The sequence below is a fragment of the Chenopodium album genome, chromosome 11 (genome assembly GCF_948465745.1).
Source record: "Chenopodium album chromosome 11, dcCheAlbu1.1, whole genome shotgun sequence".
Classification (NCBI taxonomy): Eukaryota; Viridiplantae; Streptophyta; class Magnoliopsida; order Caryophyllales; family Amaranthaceae; genus Chenopodium; species Chenopodium album.
In genome coordinates, this window is record NC_137844.1 from 25,976,046 (window position 1) to 25,997,205 (window position 21,160).

The following is a 21,160-nucleotide window of genomic DNA, read 5'->3' on the forward strand; positions in this document are numbered from 1 at the left end:
ATGAATAAAACGAAGGAGGAAGTGGTAGACATAATTGAAGACGTAGTGAGGTACTATAGAGATTGGCAAGATGGTGAAAGGGAGTCAACTAGCAAGAGTAGTTCTTCTGTATACTCGGTTGATCTTCTTAATGCCATAAACAACTTGTCCTCATAAATTACAAACTTGGGAAGGAAATGTCCGCAATCAAGGAAAAGTTATGTCTTCCAAAGTTTTGAATCTTCCCTCCCAATCTAAGGGGAGAGTTATGTCTTCTAACTCTCAACCCTTTTCCTCTTCTAGTAACATGTCTAGTGGTTGCTTGTTTTGTGATGTTTGTGGATCGTATGATCATGATGCTTCTAATTGCCCTCATGCATGTATGGATGTTTGTGATGATCAAGATGGAAATGTGAATGAGCATGTGAACTATGTGTCAAACAATGATGATTTTAGGTTTGAGAATCAAAGAGGTCAATGGAATAGGAATTATAACAACCATGGAATTTTGACAACTATAACCAAGGTGGTGGTAATATGAACCAAGGGAACCAAAATTCCCGAGGTAACTATAACAACCAAGGTTATAGTGACCAAAATCAAAATCAAAACCAAAATTATGGTAATCATAACCAAGGTTATGGTAACCATAATCAAGGTTATGGTTATGGTAACCATAATCAATCAAAGTAGAGGTAATTGGAACAATCAAAATAGGGGAAATTTTCAAAACAATGCTCAAAAGGGTCCCCCACCCGGATTTTCTCCAAAGACCAAAGTGATAATTCCTATGTTCAACCCTCTTCTTCTTTTAGGACTAACTTGGAGGAAATCATTGAAAACCAAACTAAGTTGTTGAACACCTACATGGCGGTGAGTGATAAGAAGTTTAATGAAATGATGACCCATAATAAGATGCTTGAAAACAAAATTTCTCAACTTGCTAATGCTTTGAAAGACCATGCAAGCCCTTCTTCTTTACCTTCTCAAGGCCTAGACCCTAAGAGACCCGTTAATGCCATAGTCACAAGAAGCGGTAGGGTGCTTGAGGAGAGTTTGCCTAGCAAGAGTAAGAGTGAGGAGGGTGCCAAGGAGGTTTTAGTTGAGGATGAGGGAGAAGGTGCATCTTTGAGTGAAGTGATGGTAGAGCCACCCAAGGAGGTGAAGGAAGAGAGAGAAGTTATGAAACCTAAGCTTCCTTATCCATAAAGACTCATGAGACACAAGTTGGATGAACAATTTGGAAAATTTATTGACATGCTCAAACAACTTCATCTTTCTCTACCATTTACCGAAGCTGTCACCCAAATGCCCAACTATGCAAAATTCCTCAAAGACATTTTGAGCGGTAGGAGGACTTGTGATGTTATGGAGACGGTGAACTTGACCGAGAATTGTAGTCCAATCATAATGAACAAGATGCCACCTAAGCTAAAAGATACATGAAACTTTTCCATCCCTTGTGCTATTTACAAAATGCAAATCGATAATGCCTTGTGTGACCTAGGAGCTAGTGTTAGCCTTATGCCATATTCGATGTACTAAAGACTTGAACTAGGGGAACTCTTGCGTACCAACATTACTTTGCAATTGGCCAATAGATCAATCAAGTTTCCTAAGGGTAAGGTGGAGGATGTCCCTTTGAGGGTTGGCAAATTTGTTATTTCGGTGGATTTTGTGGTACTTGAGATGGACGAAGATGCTAGCATTCCTATCATTCTAGGTAGACCCTTTCTCGCTATTTCGGGTGCTATGATCGATGTCAAGAGTGCTAAAATTTCACTTAAGGTAGGAGATGAGATAATTGAATTTGACTTGAATGATAGCATGAAGTATCCAAGTTCTTCCTTGGAGAATTGTATGATGATTGACTCTCTTGATCATGTTGTGTCTTCTATGCATGAGCAATTGCTCACCTCTAATGATGCTTTTGAGAATGTTTTGTTGAATAAGGAAAAGACGGTGTTCCTAGCACAGAGATGGCTTTGTATGAAGATGTGCTCAATGGAAGCCTTGAAGATGTTGATGAGCAAATGTGCATGAACATCACTAGCCAAGAAGCATTGCAAGCGGCTACAACAAAAGAAGGTAAAGGTGTCCCCATGGTTGAGCTCAAACCTCTTCCATACACCTTAGGTATGAATTCTTAGGCCCTAACTCAACTTTTTCCGTGATTGTTAGTTCCTCCTTAAGTTAGAGCCAAGCTCAAAAGTTGTGTGGTGTATTGAGAAAGCACCAAGGCGCTTTGGGCTATACTATTGATGACCTCAAGGGTATTAGTCCCACCTTATGCATGCACCACATCACTCTTGAGGATAATGCCTCACCAAGTATTGAAAGACAACGAAAAATTCACCCTCAAATGGGGGAAATGGTCAAGAAGGAAATCACCATGCTATTGGATGCATGAATCATACTCCTCATCTCTAGCTCAAGGTGGGTTTCCCCGGTCCACGTAGTTCCAAAGAAAGGAGGCATGACCGTTGTGGAGAATGAAAAAGGTGAGCTCATTCCTACAAGGCGGTCACGGGATGGAGGATGTGTATAGATTCTCGACGTCTAAACACATCTACCAAAAAGGATCATTTCCCCCTTTCTTTCATTGATCAAATTCTTGAAAGACGAACAAGGCATAAGTATTATTGTTTTCTTGATGGTTATTCTGGTTTCTTTCAAATTCCTATTCACCCGGATGATCAAGAGAAAACAACTTTTACTTTCCCATATGGAACCTTTGCTTATAGGAGAATGCCATTTGGGCTTTGCAACGCCCCCACCACCTTCCAACGGTGTATGATGAGTATATTTGGAGATATGTTGGAAGAGTAATGGAAGTCTTTATGGATGATTTTTCGGTGGGAGGTGTTTCATTTCAGGCTTGCCTTGAGAACCTTGAAAAGTGTTTTGCTCGGTGTGAGAAAGTGAATCTAGTCTTGAATTGGGAGAAATGTCATTTTATGCTTGAGGAAGGCATTGTACTTGGTCATAAGATTTCCCACAAAGGAATAGAGGTGGATCAAGCGAAATTGGAGTCATTGAAAAGTTTCCACCTCCGGTCAATGTGAAAGGTGTGAGATCTTTCTTGGGGCATGCCAGGTTTTATAGGATATTCATCAAGGATTTCTCTCTAATTGCTAAGTTCCTCAATGATCTTCTTCAAAAGGATGTTGAGTTCGTGTTTGATGATAGATGCTTGGAAGCATTCAACAAATTGAAGAAAGCCTTGACTTCTACCCCCATAGTCTAAGTCCCGAGATGGGATTTACCTTTTAAATTGATGTGTGATGCTAGTGATACGGCTATTGGAGGTGTTTTGGGTCAAAGGGCTGATAAGAAGCTCAATGTCATCTATTATATGTCAAAAACTCTCAATAGAGCTCAATAAAACTACACAACAACGGATGAGTTTTTGGCGATTATGCATGCTTTTGAGAAATTCCGTTGTTATTTTTTGGGTTCTAAGACTAATGTTTTCATGGATCATGCGGCTCTCAAATATCTCTTTGCTAAGAAGGAATTAAAGCCTAGATTGCTTCGGTGGGTGCTTGAACTTTAAACCTTTGATATTGAGGTTAGAGACAAGAAAGGGGAGGAGAATGTTGTGGCGGATCACCTTTCTCGCCTTGAGGAATCACAAGTCCAAGATGATGATTCCCCTATTGAAGATAGGATGCTTGATGATTTGTTATATGCCATTGATGTGAAGGAACTCCCTTGGTTTGCCGATTTAGTTAATTTTCAAGCATGTGGGGAGTTTCCACCTTCATTTTCGAAGAATCAAAGAAAGAAGCTCAAGAGAGAAGCTCGACACTATTTAAAGGATGATCCAATTTTGTATAAGCGAGGAGTTGATGGCTTGCTCCGTCGTTGCATTCCAAGTGAAGAAGTGCCGAATGACTTGAAGATGTGCCACTCGGATCCTAGTGGTGGTCACATGGGAGTTTCTAAAACCGCTTCAAATATTCTCCAAAGTGGTTTTTGGTGGCCGCATCTTTTTAAAGACACTTGGGGTTTTATCAAGTCTTGTGATAGATGCCAAAGGACCGGAAACATTTCAAAGAGCAATGAGATGCCTCAACAACCCATCCTCAAGTTGGAAGTTTTTGATGTATGGGGCATTGACTTCATGGGACCATTCCCTTCTTCTTTTGGAAACCAATATATCCTTGTGGCGGTCGATTATGTTTCTAAATGGGTTGAGGCCATTGCCTCTCCTACAAATGACCACAAGGTGGTGATGAAGCTATTAAAAAAGATCATCTTTCCGAGATTCGGTGTACCCAAGGCGGTAATAAGTGACAATGGATCGCATTTTGTACATAATGCTTTCCAAAAGTTGTTGAGAAAGCATGGCGTTCATCAATGTTTCGGTCTTCCCTACCATCCTCAAACTAGTGGACAAGTTGAGGTGTCCAACCGTCAAATAAAGTTGATCCTTGAGAAGACGGTTGCTAGGAATAGGAAAGATTGGGCGGACAAGCTTGATGATGCTTTATGGGCATATCGAACGGCTTTCAAGACTCCCATAGGCACCAGTCCATACCGTCTTGTTTATGAATCTTGTCATCTTCCGGTGGAGCTTGAGCATCGCACTCATTGAGCAATCAAGAAAATCAACTTCGATTTGGCAAGTGCGAGAGAGCAAAGGTGGTTAGATCTTCATGAATTCGAAGAACTTATGCTTGATGCTTATGATTGTGCAAGTACCTACAAAGCTCGATCTAAGGATGCTCATGACAAACTTATTGAGAAAAAGAAGTTTTGTGTAGGTGACAAAGTTCTTCTTTATAATTCTAAAATGAAGTTGTTCCCCGGAAAGCTCATGTCAAGGTGGATTGGCTCTTATTTTGTTCAAGGTGTCATTAATCATCTCCGTTCAAGGTTAATGGCCATCGACTCAAGAAGTACTTCAATGGTGCTTTCGTTGGCCTAGTTCACAAAATGATTCTCCGTCAACCACCTTGATAGGTGGAGAACGTCAAGCTATGACGTTAAACAAGTGCTTCCCGGGAGGCAACCCGGTTTTCTAACCTTTTCTTTTGATTTTCCATTCTTTTTATTTCTTTTATTTTTGAGAAATTTTCTTATTTTTCTTTGTTTTCTTGATTTTAGGTACCTTGGGATTGAGTTGATTAAGATTTCCGACAATTTTGGTGTCAATTGAAGGTTTCAAGAGGTTGGAGTTGAATTAAGGTGAAGAAGAGATTGATGTGCAAGTGCGCTCTCATGGTTGCGCTCTCGTGAATTTTAATCATGAACAAGTGATTTTTGAAAATTTTGTGTGATTTTTGGTCTGCCCCCCTCGTGGGCATCATTCGAGCTTGATTCTCGAGAGCGTCAACGAGAGCACACGAGCACTAACCGATGCGTGCAATGCCCCCCATAGCCGGCCGCTCGTACGCATGCACGCACGAGCTTGGCAGCCCACCCACCCCCTCTTTTTCGTGCCTCTTAGCAGCCCCCTCCCCCCATTCTCTGTCCCCGAATTTATCTTACTCTTTTCCCCTTCACTTTACTTCTTCTCCCTTTTACAAATATTCATAAAAATCATCACTTTTTATCATTTTATTTCATCAATTCACAAATTACAATAACAAATTTTTAATTTAACTCACGAATTTTCAGAATTTTCGAGCAAAGTTTTCGAAATTTAGGTCTTTATTTTCGAAATTTTTGGTGTTCAAATTGGGGTTTGAAACTTGCATCTTAGTGTTCTAATTGGTTTATAATCTTCATTTGTTCCATTTTCAAGTGTTTTAAGGCTTCATTGAGGTATGATTTCTCATTTTCTAGTCATCTTCTTCCTCATTTTTGAAGCTTGAAACCCTTGTTTGGGCTTTAATGGTAGAACTCCATTGTTGGTTCTTTTTGCTTGTATTTTGTGTTGTATGATGATACTTTGAAGCTTTTTCATGATGATATTGTCTACCTTGCTTGAATTCTTGACATCACTATTGTTGGTCATCTTTCTCTCTCATGGGTATTGTTCATGGTAGCTTTGTTTCTTTGATTATTCAATGCTTTTGGATAATTTTTGCCTATGATTATTCATGATTTTGGTCTTTCATGACAAACTTTTGCCTTTGATTAATGATTAGTTGCTTCGTATTTCTCATTGAATATTTTTATGGTTGCTACTATATTCATGGCATTAGTTCTTTGTGACCAATTCTTGTTTCATTCATGTTGGATTATCTTTGTGCTTGAAAATTCTTGAGCAATTCTCTATGATTATTTGGTGATGATTTTATCTCTTATGCTCTTTTGTGTTTGAGCCAATTTCTTGATGAATTGCTCATGCTTGGCCTTTCTTCTTGTAGATGGCCCCTATTCGTCGAAAGAAAAGGGCTAGAACAAGCACAAGCAAATCCCGACATGTTGTTCCACCTCCTCCCAAGGTGGTTGAAACATATGGCATTGAATTCTCTAAGGAACTCCATTGGAATAGATTCATCCAATAGACAAAGAGGAAGCTTAAATCCACCCATTCTTATGATCAAGCGACTACAAAATTGCTTGGAATTGATGAAGATGTTCGTCTACTTGCCAAGAATTTAGGCCTTTTGGAGTTTTTGGATTTGAATGCGCCCACTTATGCTAGAGTAACATATGAATTTCTTTCGTCCCTTGAAGTGATTCGTGAGACTTATGGTGATTCTTCATGGACATTGACTTTCCAATTGTTTAATAATGATCATCGGATTTCGGAATCTCAATTTTGTACATACTTTCGATTTCCTTGGGCCGTAGATGAAGATCACATTGTATATCCAGCCAATTTTAAGATGATTGATGATCATAAGTATGATGAGCTCAAGTGGTGGCGACGCATCTCTAATGAAGAGAAATATGAGCCACAAACTACAAAGGTCACTTCTATCATCCATCCGGCCATGAGATACTTCAATCGTATTCTCACCTGTGTTCTATGTTCTAAAGACTCATTGGGTGCCATTTCTCGTGAAGAGTTATGTTGGCTTTGGATAGCCGATCATGAGTAAGGAGAGCTTGAGCTTGTTGATTTTACTCAACACTTAATCAACCGATTTTTTGATAATAGAGATGACGTTTCACTCTCGGGGAGCATTCAACTTGGGGGCATGATATCCATTCTTTTCCTTTGCATTGATGATTCCTACAAGGATTTGCTTTGTGAACTTCCACCTATAGTTGATCCTCGCGAGAGGACCCCTTCCCACTACCTCAACATTTATGCTCTTGTCAACCAAAAGTTTATCGAGCGTACCAAAAGACAAGATCTTTACATTTGGAAGGTATCTCGTGTTAAGGATTGGTTCTTGATTCCTAGCAAAGAAGCCACCGACCGTAAGACAAAGAAGAATTCACTTACTTGAAGACCTCCAAGGTGCAATATTGATCCTTCTCTTCGACAGAAGACAAATCATACAAGAACCAATTCTGATGATGTTCTTTTGGCGGATTTTCAAGCTTTGCCCCCGGTTGAACGGGGAGGTACACCTATCCCTTCCTCTACTTCTTCTACTTCACTTGAATTATCCACTTTGCATGCCAAAATTGATTCTATCGCAAATGTCTTGTATAATATGCCTTTGGGGCGCGACTTCTTTCTTGGTTATGATTTTCATGCTAGTCAAGTGTATGATTTCCATGATAGGAGAGGGGAAATTGAACCGTACTTGAACTATCTGTACCTCCCGGTCCAACAAGGATCTATCCCTCAATAGGAACCCTTTGACCCATCCCTTGGACCTAGACTTTGTTATCCTTATTGGGAGGGTCCTAACATACACCCTAGTGTTATTGTTTGCACCACCCCGTCCACTTACGATTATAAGCGGCCCGGTGGTGCGACTTTACTTATGATCCCGCGAACCCTTTTCCTTTCCTGAACCCCTAGACTTTTGGTAGGTGGGGCTTATCCGCCGAGCTGATCTTGGGTGATTGGTCTCATTTCTTCGTGGTGAATCATGCTAGAAGAGAGGGTAGGTTGAGGGGCAAGGCCCCCATGAAGGTGAGTGAAATGGCTAGCTCAATTCATGTAGTCTTGGAGACCGGCGAGGGGAGTACTCATTCTACCCCTTACCATAGTGCCGAGTGATTCCATCTTGTCTACCCCCCTTACTTGTTTACTTTATATGTTGTTCTCTTTATGCCTATATGCTATTAGGATTTGAGTTTGGGGTGTAGTTCATTTCAAGCTTGGGGGTGTTTTATGTTGTTTGTGTGCCTCACCGTTCCCCTCTTCGCTTTTATGGTTCACTCTTGGTCTCTTTTGCTTGCCGTTATTGATCATTGATTGTCTCATGCTACTCTGTTGTTCTGTATGGCTAATGATGTTTTCTATCTGATGGATTCTCTACTTTAGTTCCTGGTATTGTTGCTTGTTCGCTTGATTACTATGTGATGTGCTTTCTGCTTCCTAATGAATGTCTGCTTTATGCTTCCTGATTCTGCTACTATCCTGCATTACCGTATCCCTTATGAGTTACATGTATCCTTTTTATTTCTTTCTTTTCTTCTCTCATGAAGTTACTAACATTCTTTTGTGTAGATATTTCTCTTTCTTTTTCTTTATCTCTTACTTTTTAGGTCCCCGATGAGAGCATTCGACGCTTGGAATTTGGTAACGAATTTCTTGTTGTCGTACATGTTCTTTCTTATCATGATCATTGGGTGAGATCTTTCTATTTTTTCCCTCTTTTCTTTCCCTTTTGTATGCATAGTTTAGGTTTAGATTAGGAGAAGTTAAATGGTTCGAGGTTGCTTGCTTTTAACACCTTAGTGTGTTTGGGGTCATTGGCGCTGTAGCCGAATAACCATTTGTTTGTCGATTGGGATATTATGTGTTTGGCTTGCTTCCTTGTGATTTTCTATTCCTTCTTCATGTTCTTTATTTTCTTTCTTTCTTTTTCTTTTCTTTTTCCTCCTTTTTTATTTTCTTTTTGTTTTTCTTATTCTTTTTGTTATCTTTTTCTCTTTAATTTTCATTTCATTTTCCATTTTGCAATCATAAAAATCAAAATTTTTAAAAAAAAACAACAAAAACAAAGTTTTTGAGGCATTGCTCTTATTTCTTCTTGTTTTTGCTTTTGCTTTGGATTTAGTACCACTTGGACTTGCATTTTTAGATATTATCCTTCATAAAAGACAATGGTTTGCATGGTTTGAGAGTATCTTTGGTTAACTCTAGAATAAAGTATGCTAAGGTAGTCATTTAGAACTTTTGGGTCCTTAAAGCCGGATTCTGTTGTTTTTGAAAATTTGTAATTGCTCCCTTTTGGTGAATTTGAAACTAATAGTGAGTTTTGGCTACAACCATGTGAGGTTTCATTCTTTTCTATCCTTCTACATATCTTGCTTGAGCGGCGCATGGATCCTTGGCTATTGTATGCTTTATCTAGAATTTGACTTTCATCTCCCGAGATCGCGACCGAGCCATTTAGGAAGGACAAAGGCATCTTTTCGGGGTGGTAATTTTTACTTTTCTAGGATAGTTTTCTTTTTTTTGTTCTGGGTTTTCATTTGCCTTCTTGCTTACCATTTGAGCCATGAACCTTCTTTTCAAGACATATCTTTAGATTTTGAGCCTTTAGTTTCATTCGTGTTCCCATCATTGGTTTTTGTGAAGCATTTGGTCTCTATTGTTGTATTTTTGGTGGATGAGAATGATTGTTTGGTTCTTATGATGAAAACAAGTTTGTGTGGTAAATATTTTGTGAATAAAAAGCAAATGCAAAAGTTGAAAAAGCCGTCCACAGTTAAAAGAAGCAAGGACAATGAAAAGAAATGAAAAAATGAGAAAATGCAAAGCACATTCAATAGCTTTGGCAAAAATTGAAAAAAAAAAGTGAAAAGTGAGAAATTCAAAAAATATTTTGATGTAATTGTCTTTCTCCCTATCTTTTGCATTGAGGACAATGCTTTGTTCAAACTAAGGGGGAAGCGTTTTTACGCTTTTTGTACATATGTTTGTGATTCTTGGCTTTGAATAAGCTTGGGGGTGTTTTGTTTTTGTTTGGTGATTACTTAGTTTTGGTGTTAAGATTTGGCCAATCTTTGCTTCACGATTTAGGTATACCACCAAATTTCAAATTTGTGGCTACCCTCACCCTTTTTGCCCATACATTACAACCCTTTCCAAGACCTTTTGACCTTTGTGGTTGTGTCACAAGTCGGTGGAGGGAGATGTAGGTCAAGCTTATAGAGCGGTACGCAATAGTTGAGACATCGAGTAGCCTCAAATCTCTTTCTTTTTCCGGTTACTTTCAAGGAACCATTGAGATGCTCACTAAAGGTAGATTTAAAGCTAATTAAGAGAATGTACTAAAAATGTTTTGAGATGAAAGTGAACTGTGTCTAGATAGTTCTCTATGCTTAACATTTTCTATGTTTTAATCAACCTTAGATATCTCGGAATGTGCCTACCATTGTTTGTTTAGGAAGCTTGGTATCTACTTGTGTTTTGTCTACTTGCAAAAGTCCATTGTAAGAGCAATTTTTCTTCCTTTTGGTTTTAACTTTCTTTTTTCTCCTTTTTTGTGCTTTGCCTCATTTTACTTGAGAGTTATGGATTAATCTCTTAGGAAACCCTTACGAGAGCATTACTCGTCCTCTAGAGCGATCTAGGGTTTTAAATGGCTTGTCTTTAGTTGCTAAAATTGACCGTGATTCCTACGAAAGTGAGTTAGTGTACATTCTCATAATCTCTAGTTTTCTTGTTTCTTACTTTGCTTAAATAATGTCATCATCTTTCCTTGGGTTTGATCTTGTTTTGCTTGAGGATGAGCAAAAGTCTAGCTTGGGGGAATTTGATGAGCGTCATTTATGGTGCTCAATGGAGTAGCTTTTAATTCGTTTTCTATATTTTCTTGCTTTATTTTCATATAATCTTTCTAGTTTCTTTTATTTTCCATCTTTATAACTCATTTTGGTTTCTTATTCACTTTTATGAGTTTTTTATGATTTTTGTTCTTATTTAGCTCTTTTAGTTTAGTTTCTATTCATTTTGCTTTCTCTCTTACTTTCACTTGAATTTTTGTTAGTGAAGTTTCAAAGTTTTATTTGCCGCGCTCTCACGGTTGCGCCCTCATTGATTCTAGGTCATGAAAGCACAAATATTTGAAGATCAAGGGCTGCCTTTCTCGCGAGCATTATCACGAGAGCACTGACAATAGGGATGCACAAGAGCGCTGAGAGCATAGTTTCGCACAAGGATCAACGAGCGAGCAAGAGGAGCCGTGTACACTACAACACCACAGCAGGGGTACGCGCACGCAGGCCCCTCTATGCGTGTGTGCAGACCCTGCTGTGCGTGCGCACGGATGGTGGTGCGTGCGCACGGCCCTGCTCCGAACCTCTTCGCTCGATTTATTATTGATACCCCTTGACTTTTCCTTTTTTGGGAGATGACGATTTCATATGTACTTGATATTTATTTTCAGAGAAAGTAGAGAGAGAAACTTTAGATTACTTGTTTTGTACTTCAAATTACATCTTTGAGCTTGGATTTCTTCTTCAATCAATGAAAATAAGTGAGAATTTCTTTCTTTGAATTTACTTTTGCTTGCTCTTTCTTTTAATTCTTGAATGTTTGATTTAATTGTTGATATTTGGTTTGAGAATTTGTTGAATTTGATTTTCTCTTTGATTAAACTTGAAATGATGATGTTTGTAATTCAATTTGCTTTGTTTTTTTAATTCCATTATGATTTGTGAGTAAATTAGCAGCTAGGGAAAAGGGGAAGCATGCTTGATTGATGATTTTTGCTAGTTGATGATTCTTGGTTGATTGAATAGTTGTAATTAAATTGGTGAACATAGTTGTGCATGTGATTAATTTGATTAGAAATGATCAACCTAGATGATTAATATAGATTGCACAGCAAATTTCAATGACATGAACCCTTGATTTGAGAATTTCTTTAATTAGTTGAATTTGATTGTGATTTTCCTTGTTAGTCATTCTTAGTGAACCCTAGCTTGACTTATAGGAAATAGCTCTTGAATTCTATTAATTGCAACTATTGTTTGTCCTTTGCAACCTTTGAATCAATTGAGTTCTTCATCGATTGGCATAGTCATTGAGCTTGCATGTGGAACCTTAATCCCTAGTGTTTAGCATATTGATTTTTCTTGACTCGGTTAGTTAATCGAAAACCTTAGTTACAATTCAAGTCACTTCACTTCTCATTCTTCGAAGTAGCTTGACCATAGGCTATAGCATTCTCCCTCTCATTCCTTGTGGTTCGACTCGGACTTGTCCTATACTAGGAATAAGTTTGACTTTCTTAATTGTTTGATTGGTGGTGCTTTAGTTTTCAACGACCTAGATTAGCACACATCAGTGGTTATCAAATGTAATGTGGCCAACCAGCTGGTTTACAGCATCTTAATTGAAACTGGTAGCTTGTCTAACATCATAAGCTACAAGTGCCTGTCCAAGCATAGGTACAAGGTTGACAGCATGCGCGATGTCTCCCACCCTCTTGTTGGTTTTGGAGGGGGATCCGTGCACCCAATCGAACGAGTAGACTTGCCCATCCGGGTGGGAGAGAAGCAAAGGGGCACCATATGGTCGTTTGGTTTTTGGTGGTTGAAGAGCTAACCGCCTACAACCTTATTCTGGGTCATCCCAATCTCAACGAATGCAAGGCTGTCATCATTCCAGATTTCATGCCGCTTAAGTAAGAAAGGGATGATGGTTATGTTGGCTCCTAGAACGGGGATCGGAAGACGGCTAGAGAGTGCTATCTCTTTAACGTCAAGCCTACTGCGGCAGCAGCCGGCCAGGGGGAGGAGCTAATAGACCTTGACAATGTCAAGGAAGCTGAGCCTGCTCCAGCAACAGCTGGAAAAAAGAGAAAGGCTAGCCAACTGGTGGCCGTGAAAAAAGAGAAACAATATCAATCATTGACCGGGGAACGATCAGAGGAACTTTTTCCCTAGCCGGCTAGTGAGCACATTTATATCGCTATGGATGGCAGCCATCCGAAGCGAACTGTTAAGGTAGGGAGGGTTGCTTTTTCAATGTTAGGTGCAGACTTGCACCTTCTGCTGAAAGAATTCAAAGACATCTTTGCCTTTGAAGTGGAAGAGATGCTAGGCATCAGCCCGGATCGGACTTTCCAAAAGCTTGTCGTTGATCCAAAAAAGAAGCCTATACGACAAAAGAAAAGAAATCACGGCGAGGAGAGGAGTCAGGCGGCAGCCGCCGAAGTAAAAGCTGTTAGACACTAGGTTCATTTGGCCATGTAACTTCCCTGACTGGGTTGCGAATGTTGTTCTTGTAAAGAAGCCGAATGGTATCTGACGCATGTGTGTAGATTACACCGGTTTGAACAAGGCATGTCCAAAGGATAGTTACCCAATTCCAAAGATCAACAATTTGGTCGACTCTACAGCCAGGCATGCCTCGATAAGCTTTATTGATGCCTACTCAGGCTTTCATCAGATTTCCCTGTGGAAAAAAGATCAAGAAAAGACGGCATTCGTCACTGATTAGGGGTTATTCTACTATATTGTGATGCCATTTAGCTTGAAGAATGTGCCTGCTGCTTTCCAGCGAATGATTAATACTGTCTTCATTAATCAAATTGGGAGGATTGTAGAAGCGTACATTGATGACATGATAGTCAAATCCAAGGAACAGGCGGATCACCTTACTAACCTCCGAGAAATATTCACCACACTCAGGCGGCACAACGTCATGCTTAATCCCAAGAAGTGTGTCTGTAGTGTTGAGTTTGGGAAGTTTCTCGGATTCCTAATTAATCAAAAGGGGATACAGGCCAACCTTAAAAAAATACAGGCGGTCATTGACATGAAGTCACCCGGCACTGTTAAAGAAATTAAAAACAGGGAGATTCCTCAGCCGCTCAGATGACAAGTGCCTCTATTTCTTCCAAGTGATCAGAAAGAAGACAAGGTTTGAATGGGGGGATGATGCTGAGGCGGCCTTTCAAAAATTGAAGGAACATCTACACTCTTTGCCAAGGCTTGTTAGCCCTCTGCCTAAAGAGATGCTTTACATCTACTTAGTCGTTTCAGATAATGCCTTCTGTGCTATTCTCCTTGCTGATAAAGACATCATCCATCACCCGGCCTATTTTATTAGCCATGTTCTTCGAAATGCTGAGCTGCAATACCCCATGGTTGAAAATTTCGTCCTTGCACTTTACATGGCTGTCAAGAATTTGAAACCTTACTTCTTTGCACATCCAGTCGTGGTCTATACAGACCAACCTCTCAAGCGGCCAATGACAACCTTGGAATCATCCGGTAGAATGATCAAATGGGCTAGTGAAATGCAAAGTGTTGAAATCACTTCCGAACCAAGGAAGGCAGTGAAGGGCCAGGAGTTTGCCGACTTCATTGTCGAAATGACAAGGCTGGTTGTGCCGGATAATCTTGATCAGGTTTGGGAAGTTTACGTAGACGGGAACTCTACTATGAACGGCTGTGGTGCAGGCGTTATCTGTCAGTCCCTTGAAGGGGAAAAGCATGAGTATGCACTACAGTTCAAGTCCAGGCCTCAAATAATGAGGTAGAGTACAAAGCCCTGTTAGCCGGTATTCGCATGTGTAAGGCGGCAGGGGCAACAAAAATTGCCGCCTTCTCTGATTCATAGTTGGTCGTCAGCTTATGCCATGGTGACTATAAGGCCACCCATTCGGCTATGATCAAATATTTACAGGCGGACAAAGCTAAAGTTGAGACACTTGAAGAATTTTACGTGAGTCAAGTGCCTAGGTTTGAGAACAATCAGGCGGATGCTCTGTCAAAATTGGCATCATCCACCTCCTGTGATACGCCTCGGTCAGTCTTCTGGGAAGTGATGGATAAGCGAAGTATTGTTGAGGAAGATCCCATTGGAGTACTTGACCGAAACTCAACTTGGATGGATGGCATCCGAGCCTATCTGCTAGACGGTACCTTGCCAGACATAGCCTTAGAAGCAGCCGTACTCAAAAAGCGTGTGGCAAATTTTGAGATGAAAAATTGAGAACTCTTCAAAAAGGGTTTTTTGAAGCCTACTTTGAAGTGCATCACCCTTGAAAAGGGGCATGAAGTTCTAGAGGAACTACATTCAGGCTACGGCGCCTCTCATATAGGCAGCAGGTCGCTAGTAGTTAGGGCCGAGCGGCAGGGCTACTTTTGGCCCACGCTCGAGGCAAACGCCATGGCAATGGTGAAAAAGTGTGATATGTGTCAGCGGTTTGGCAAGCTAATCCATCGTCCGGCCACTGATCTACCGGCCATTCATAGTCCAATATCATTCGCCAAATGGGGCATGGATATCTTAGGACCATATACTCTTACGCCAGGCAGACGGCGGTATATCTTAGTTGCTGTCGGCTATTTCACCAAATTGGTAGAGGCGGAGGCTGTCAAGAACATTAGGACACAGGATGGTCAAAAAGTCAAAAAATGTTTTTTACCACCAAAACTTCTAAAACTATTATTTTACCACGAAATAATAAAAATTGTTTTTTTTACAACCTTTCGTACAAAACCTAACGGAATTTTTTAAATTCTTTGATTTTCGTGTCAAACACATGCTCTATAGGGGTTTTTGGGGGCATTATGGGTCTAAGGGCCAATTTGATGTCAGAATTGACAAAAAATGATCAGAAATGCCTCGTTTTGCATGTTTAAAAATACATCGATTTGCGTGAAACACACAAAACAGGGCATTTCCGATCATTTTTTGTCGATTCTGACCTCAAATAGGTCCATAGGACCTAAATGCCCCCCTAAACCTATGAAAAACATGTTTTGCGCACGAAATTCGAAGAAATTTCTTTTAACCGTTAGATTTAACGGTTTTCTTTACGTTAGGTGGTAAAAAACAATTTTTAGAATTTTTTTTTTTGGTGGTAAAATAAAAGTTTTAGAAGTTTTGGTGGTTAAAATTTTTTTTTGATTTTTTTGGTGGTAAAAGTCAAATTTTCCTTTTATTAATGCAATTTTAGCTTTTAATTAAATCAACTTTTGTCTTTGTCATTCTTTTTTTTTTTTGGCAACTAATTGTTTTTGCAATGAAAACACTTGAATATTTTCGAAGATAATTCGAGTACGGAAGTCGAAAAAGTCCCAAAAATAAACTGAAAATATCCTGAGTAATTGCAGCTTTGAAACGGCATAGATCACGATGGTAATATCGTGATGTGTTGGATCCCTATCTATTGGGATGTTTGATTTTTATGATGTTGTTATCGTAAGAGGGGGCATTTTATAAAATAAAGTTGCCGCATCCTGTGAAAGGTTTGCCTACGTATCCTTTCTTAAGGAATCAGGTAAAACGTAGCTCTATTGAAATTCGATTAAATTATGGGTAGAAGTTCTTGAGTTGGTCAAGATTTGTCATGTTTGAGAATTTGCTACCATCCATATCTGTTAGCTTAGTTGGGCTCCAGATAGGATAGATTTTATGATGTATGGTCTAGACCAATTGGGCCTAAACTTGCCTCTTCGATCAAGAACATTCTTTTTAAGTTCTTTTAACACCAAGTCTCCTTCCTTGATGTTTCTTGTCTAGCCATGCAAGTTTGGTAACATTGGACATGATGTAAGGCTCTTAGTCGCTTCTCATCGAGTAGAATTAGTTCTTCATATTGTGCCCTTGTCCATTTGACCTCGTCGAGTTTACATTCTAGTGCTATGTGCAAGGAAGGTATTTCTAGCTTTACAGGTTGTACATCATCCATTCCATAAACTAGGGAGAATGGCGTAGTTTCTTTGGATGAGTGAATTAACGTGTGATAACCCCACAAAGCAAAGTGAAGTTTGTCAGGCCAATCCTTGTAGTTTCTGTCATTTTTTCGATAACTGTTTTTAAGTTCTTATTGGCTGCTTCTACTTTACAATTTTCTTGAGGTCTATATGGGGAGGAATGGTGATGTTGAAATCCATACTTTTGTGTAGTTCTTCACACTGCGTTTGAAAGTGAGTACCATTATCCCTTATCGTCTCGTGTGGGACTCCATATCTACACATGATATTTCTTTTAATAAAGAGTGCCACATTGTAGGCGTCATTCGAAGTGCGCCTACGTTAAAAGCATGTGGTGAATATGCTTAGCACTCTTAGGAAGTGGGAATTGACGTATACGATTAAGGACAAGGAAAGTAGGGAGCTGCCAAAAAGTTTTTAAGGAACTTGTAAACCGTTCACGGATCATTATAAGGCAACCACGATTAAGGGACAACGAAGGCAACAACGATTGACCTGTGAAGGTTACACCCCATTCATAATCCATGAGATTACTAACTCCATACGGTTCGGAACCACGAAAGGAGGATCGAGGATGATAGTACGAAGTGAGTCATGGAGTCACATTCACCCGTATTGGCCTCTACTCGATTCTTATAGTGAAAAGTAATTCCTGCGATCTCAAAGGCATGCAAACAAAATATTCAATTTTCTCCAAACTATTATTAAGCTAAATTGGTTGAATAATAATGCAACATATAATTCTAAAATATTAGTGATCACATGATTTAATAACAAGATTAAAAAGGAACCTAAACCGGTTGTCCAAATTATCTTATTAGGCGTGGTTTTCAAATATATATTCCCTTTAACATGCAATATAGTGATCAATAAAAATAATAGAACAAACATTAATATTGGAAGCAATTTAACAATATTAGCGTTAGTCAAATCAAATATAAATTAACTTAATCATGATAATAGCAATATTAAAATAAAATAAGTAATTAAATTAATTAATTACTCACATTTCGTGCGTTCCTTTAAATTGCTACATCATGAATAAATTGTTAGTAACTTTAATGAAAATAAATCAAACTGAAATAATTAAATTAAATAAAAGTAGAGTTGATTTTGTCCAAACCCTCAGTTATTTGTACCTTTCACGCCTTGGTTTAAGGACGGAACCTCGGGTTAAATATGGACTCCTTGGAGTGCTTAGGGGAAAAATTATGATAAAATAAGGTGGCTAGAAATTAGGTTAAAGAGGGAGAAGAGAATGATTTTTGGTGTAGGGAGAGAGAGAATGATTTTTGGTGCCCCGAACTGTAGAAAGGAGGGGGGTATTTATAGGGAAAATGAGCAGAGGGAACACACGGAACCCTAAAATGGATAAAAACCCTAAATAGGTTACCGTGACACGGCAGATTCTACCGTGACACGGAAGATTTTACCGTGACATGGGGGAAATTAGTGTGACGCGGGGAAAACTGGAGTGACGCGGGACAGAAAATAGGCTACAAACGATAAAACGCGTGAAGGGTTTACGCGGAAAAGACACGAGAAAATTCCGTGACATGGCACACGTACCGTGACACAGCAGTGTCCACCGTGGCACGGTACAGTCCACCGTGTCATGGTAAAAAAGTGCGTGAGAAAACGCGGAAATTACACGGAAAAAGCACCATGACACGGTGAGAAATACAGTGTCACGACAATAGGTATCGTGTCACGGCAAATAGGTACCGTGCCACGGTTGAAATTCACGTGAAAAAACATTGAAAATAGCACCGTGACACGTTGTAATGTACCGTACCACGTCATCAGGCGCCGTGACACGGTGCTTTTACACCGTGCCCGGTAATTCCAGTTATTTACACGTTTTTAAAATCATCATAACTTTTTATCCGTAACTCAGAATAAGGCATATAACATATCATTGGAAATATTATCAAGTCTATTTTCCAACCTAATTAAAATCAGTTCAAAACTATTTGTATATTTTAAGATATGGTTGTTTTAGTAGAAGGTTATCGGTTTTGGGCCGAGTTTAGTGTTTGGCTCATATCTTCTTTGTTTTAAATCGGAATTAGGCTTATGATATATGGTTAGAAATCTTATTAAAATTCCTATACAATAAAATGATAATCGGATCAAAATTATAAGACCAAAAAATTAGTTTCTCTCGGTTTTGCGATGTGGACACGAAAAGTGGAAAACAAGTTAAGGTTTAGGGAAATGAGCTAGGAAATGGATTGGTTTATGAAATGTATTGGATAGAACATGGATTTAAGCACTCCAAAGATTAAATACTCAACCCTACCAATAATGGCGGTAAAAGGTGTTCATCATTGGGTTTGGTTTTGGGGAGACATTTTTAGGTGTCTACACACATGCTTTCCACTGAGTTTTGCATAGGATGCTGCTTCAACCCATTTGGTGAAATAATCAATGGCGAAAGGATGTATTCATGGCCTCCTGTTCTAAGGGGAGTAATATTTCCGACTATATCTATACCCCAAGTTGATAATGGCCATGGAGATGTATATGTATAAAGGAGGGATGATGTAACATTTTGCAAATTGGTATGTATCTGGCATTTTGCACACATTTTTACAAATTGATGGAAATCTCTATTCATGGTAGTCCACTAGGAGCCTTGGCGCTTAACCTTTTGGACTAGCATTTTTCCATTCATGTGTGTCCTACATGCTACTTCATGGATAATTCTCATTGCTCTTTGAGCTTCCCTCTTTCCTACACATAGGAGAGCTTTGTCCTTAGGTATTCTTATATGGGCAAATACAAGTTTATCTGCCAGATTAACGAATTTTGTTAATCCGGTGGCAATTTCTGTAAATATATTTAAAAAGCATGGTCATTTATTTAGTACTTTTGTATAACTAACCAATTATTACTTGCAACTTACGCATGTACTCGTCAACTAGTACATGAAAAGACGCATGCATCCCTCAACTAGTACATGAAAAGATGCTTATATCTCCAGATAAACAAATTTTGTTTATCTGAAAGATAAACTAGGCACGGCTCAGCTCCTCTTTTATGTAGTTCATTGTTTATGAGTACAAATTGTGATGCTAAGAGTCTCAAGGCACTTTTTGCACTTTTTTTAGCATTAGGTGAATATTCCCTTTTAGTGACATAATTGAGGATGTCTATATACCAACAATACTACAAAAAAGGGCAAAAAAACCATTCTAAATATGCCTAAGAGACCAATAAATGTATGGTTTATATCTCAGTGGTCTCTTAGCATAAGAAACCATATTGTTTGTGTGGTTAGTTAGACTGAGGTAAGAGACCATACTTTTAAGAGATATGGTTTCTAAAATGAGCTTCTGATTTGTGAATATTAAATGATAAGAAACCATATTTTTGAGATTTATGGTGTCTTACATTAAGAGATACGATACCATAATTCTCACTAATTTGGTTTCTTATTTCTTATTATCAGCTCGTTATTGGAAACCTTTTATATTAGATGTATGGTTTCTTTGTTCCCTTTTTAATAAATAAATATTAATATTAAATGTCTTAATTATAAAATAAACCTGCCACGCACGCTTTATTTTCTATAAAATGTATATACATCAAAAGTGTACTGTAGGCACAATAATAAGCATTATATAATCATTTGATATAAAAACAAAGTAGTGGCTTTACAATTCATCCAAACTAACAACTTTTATTAATAAGTACCTAACTTTAAACATTCAAACCACCAAAAATATCCACTAAAAAACATAATGTATGTATTTACTGTTATAATAGCAACAGAAATAATCATGTTTTCTCAATCACAAATTAAAAACAAAGATAATAGTGATCAAGATCCATTTTCTCCAGACTTGTAATTGTTGACTTGCTTTTCCTTCAAAACATAAGTAACCCAAATTTCTCGTATCTCATCAATCATTTCTTCAGAGTAAGTGGTAGGAACTCGAGGAAAATACTACCCAAAAAAAAAATGATTAGAATTTATATATGAAAAACGAAAATTAAGAGTGATGCTTTCAATGTATGTAAGCAGTTACCTTTGGTGGAACTACTTGTCCTCTACTTTCAATAGTCTCTACCATGTAACGACATACATAATATCCACATACTTTGGAACCTATAGGTTGACGAGGACACTACAATACAGAAAAAAATAAAAATACAAATAAGTTAAATGTAATTGTTCATTGTTGTACGTAAACAGTGTTAATCATACAACAATGTCCTAAGTTTGCACATTTTTCATTGTTTGGGTGTGTACTACGTTTTTTTCCTCATAGTTCGAGTGCTCTTGATCAGAATTTGGCAAATTAAATAAGCTAATATAGTTTTTTAGGCGTCGTTTGAAGTGCGCCTACGTTAAGCATGTGGTGAATATGATTAGCACTCATAGGAAGTGGGAATTGAAAAAATACGATTAGGGACAAGGAAAGTAGGGAGCTGCCAACAAGTTTTTAAGGAACTTCTAAAT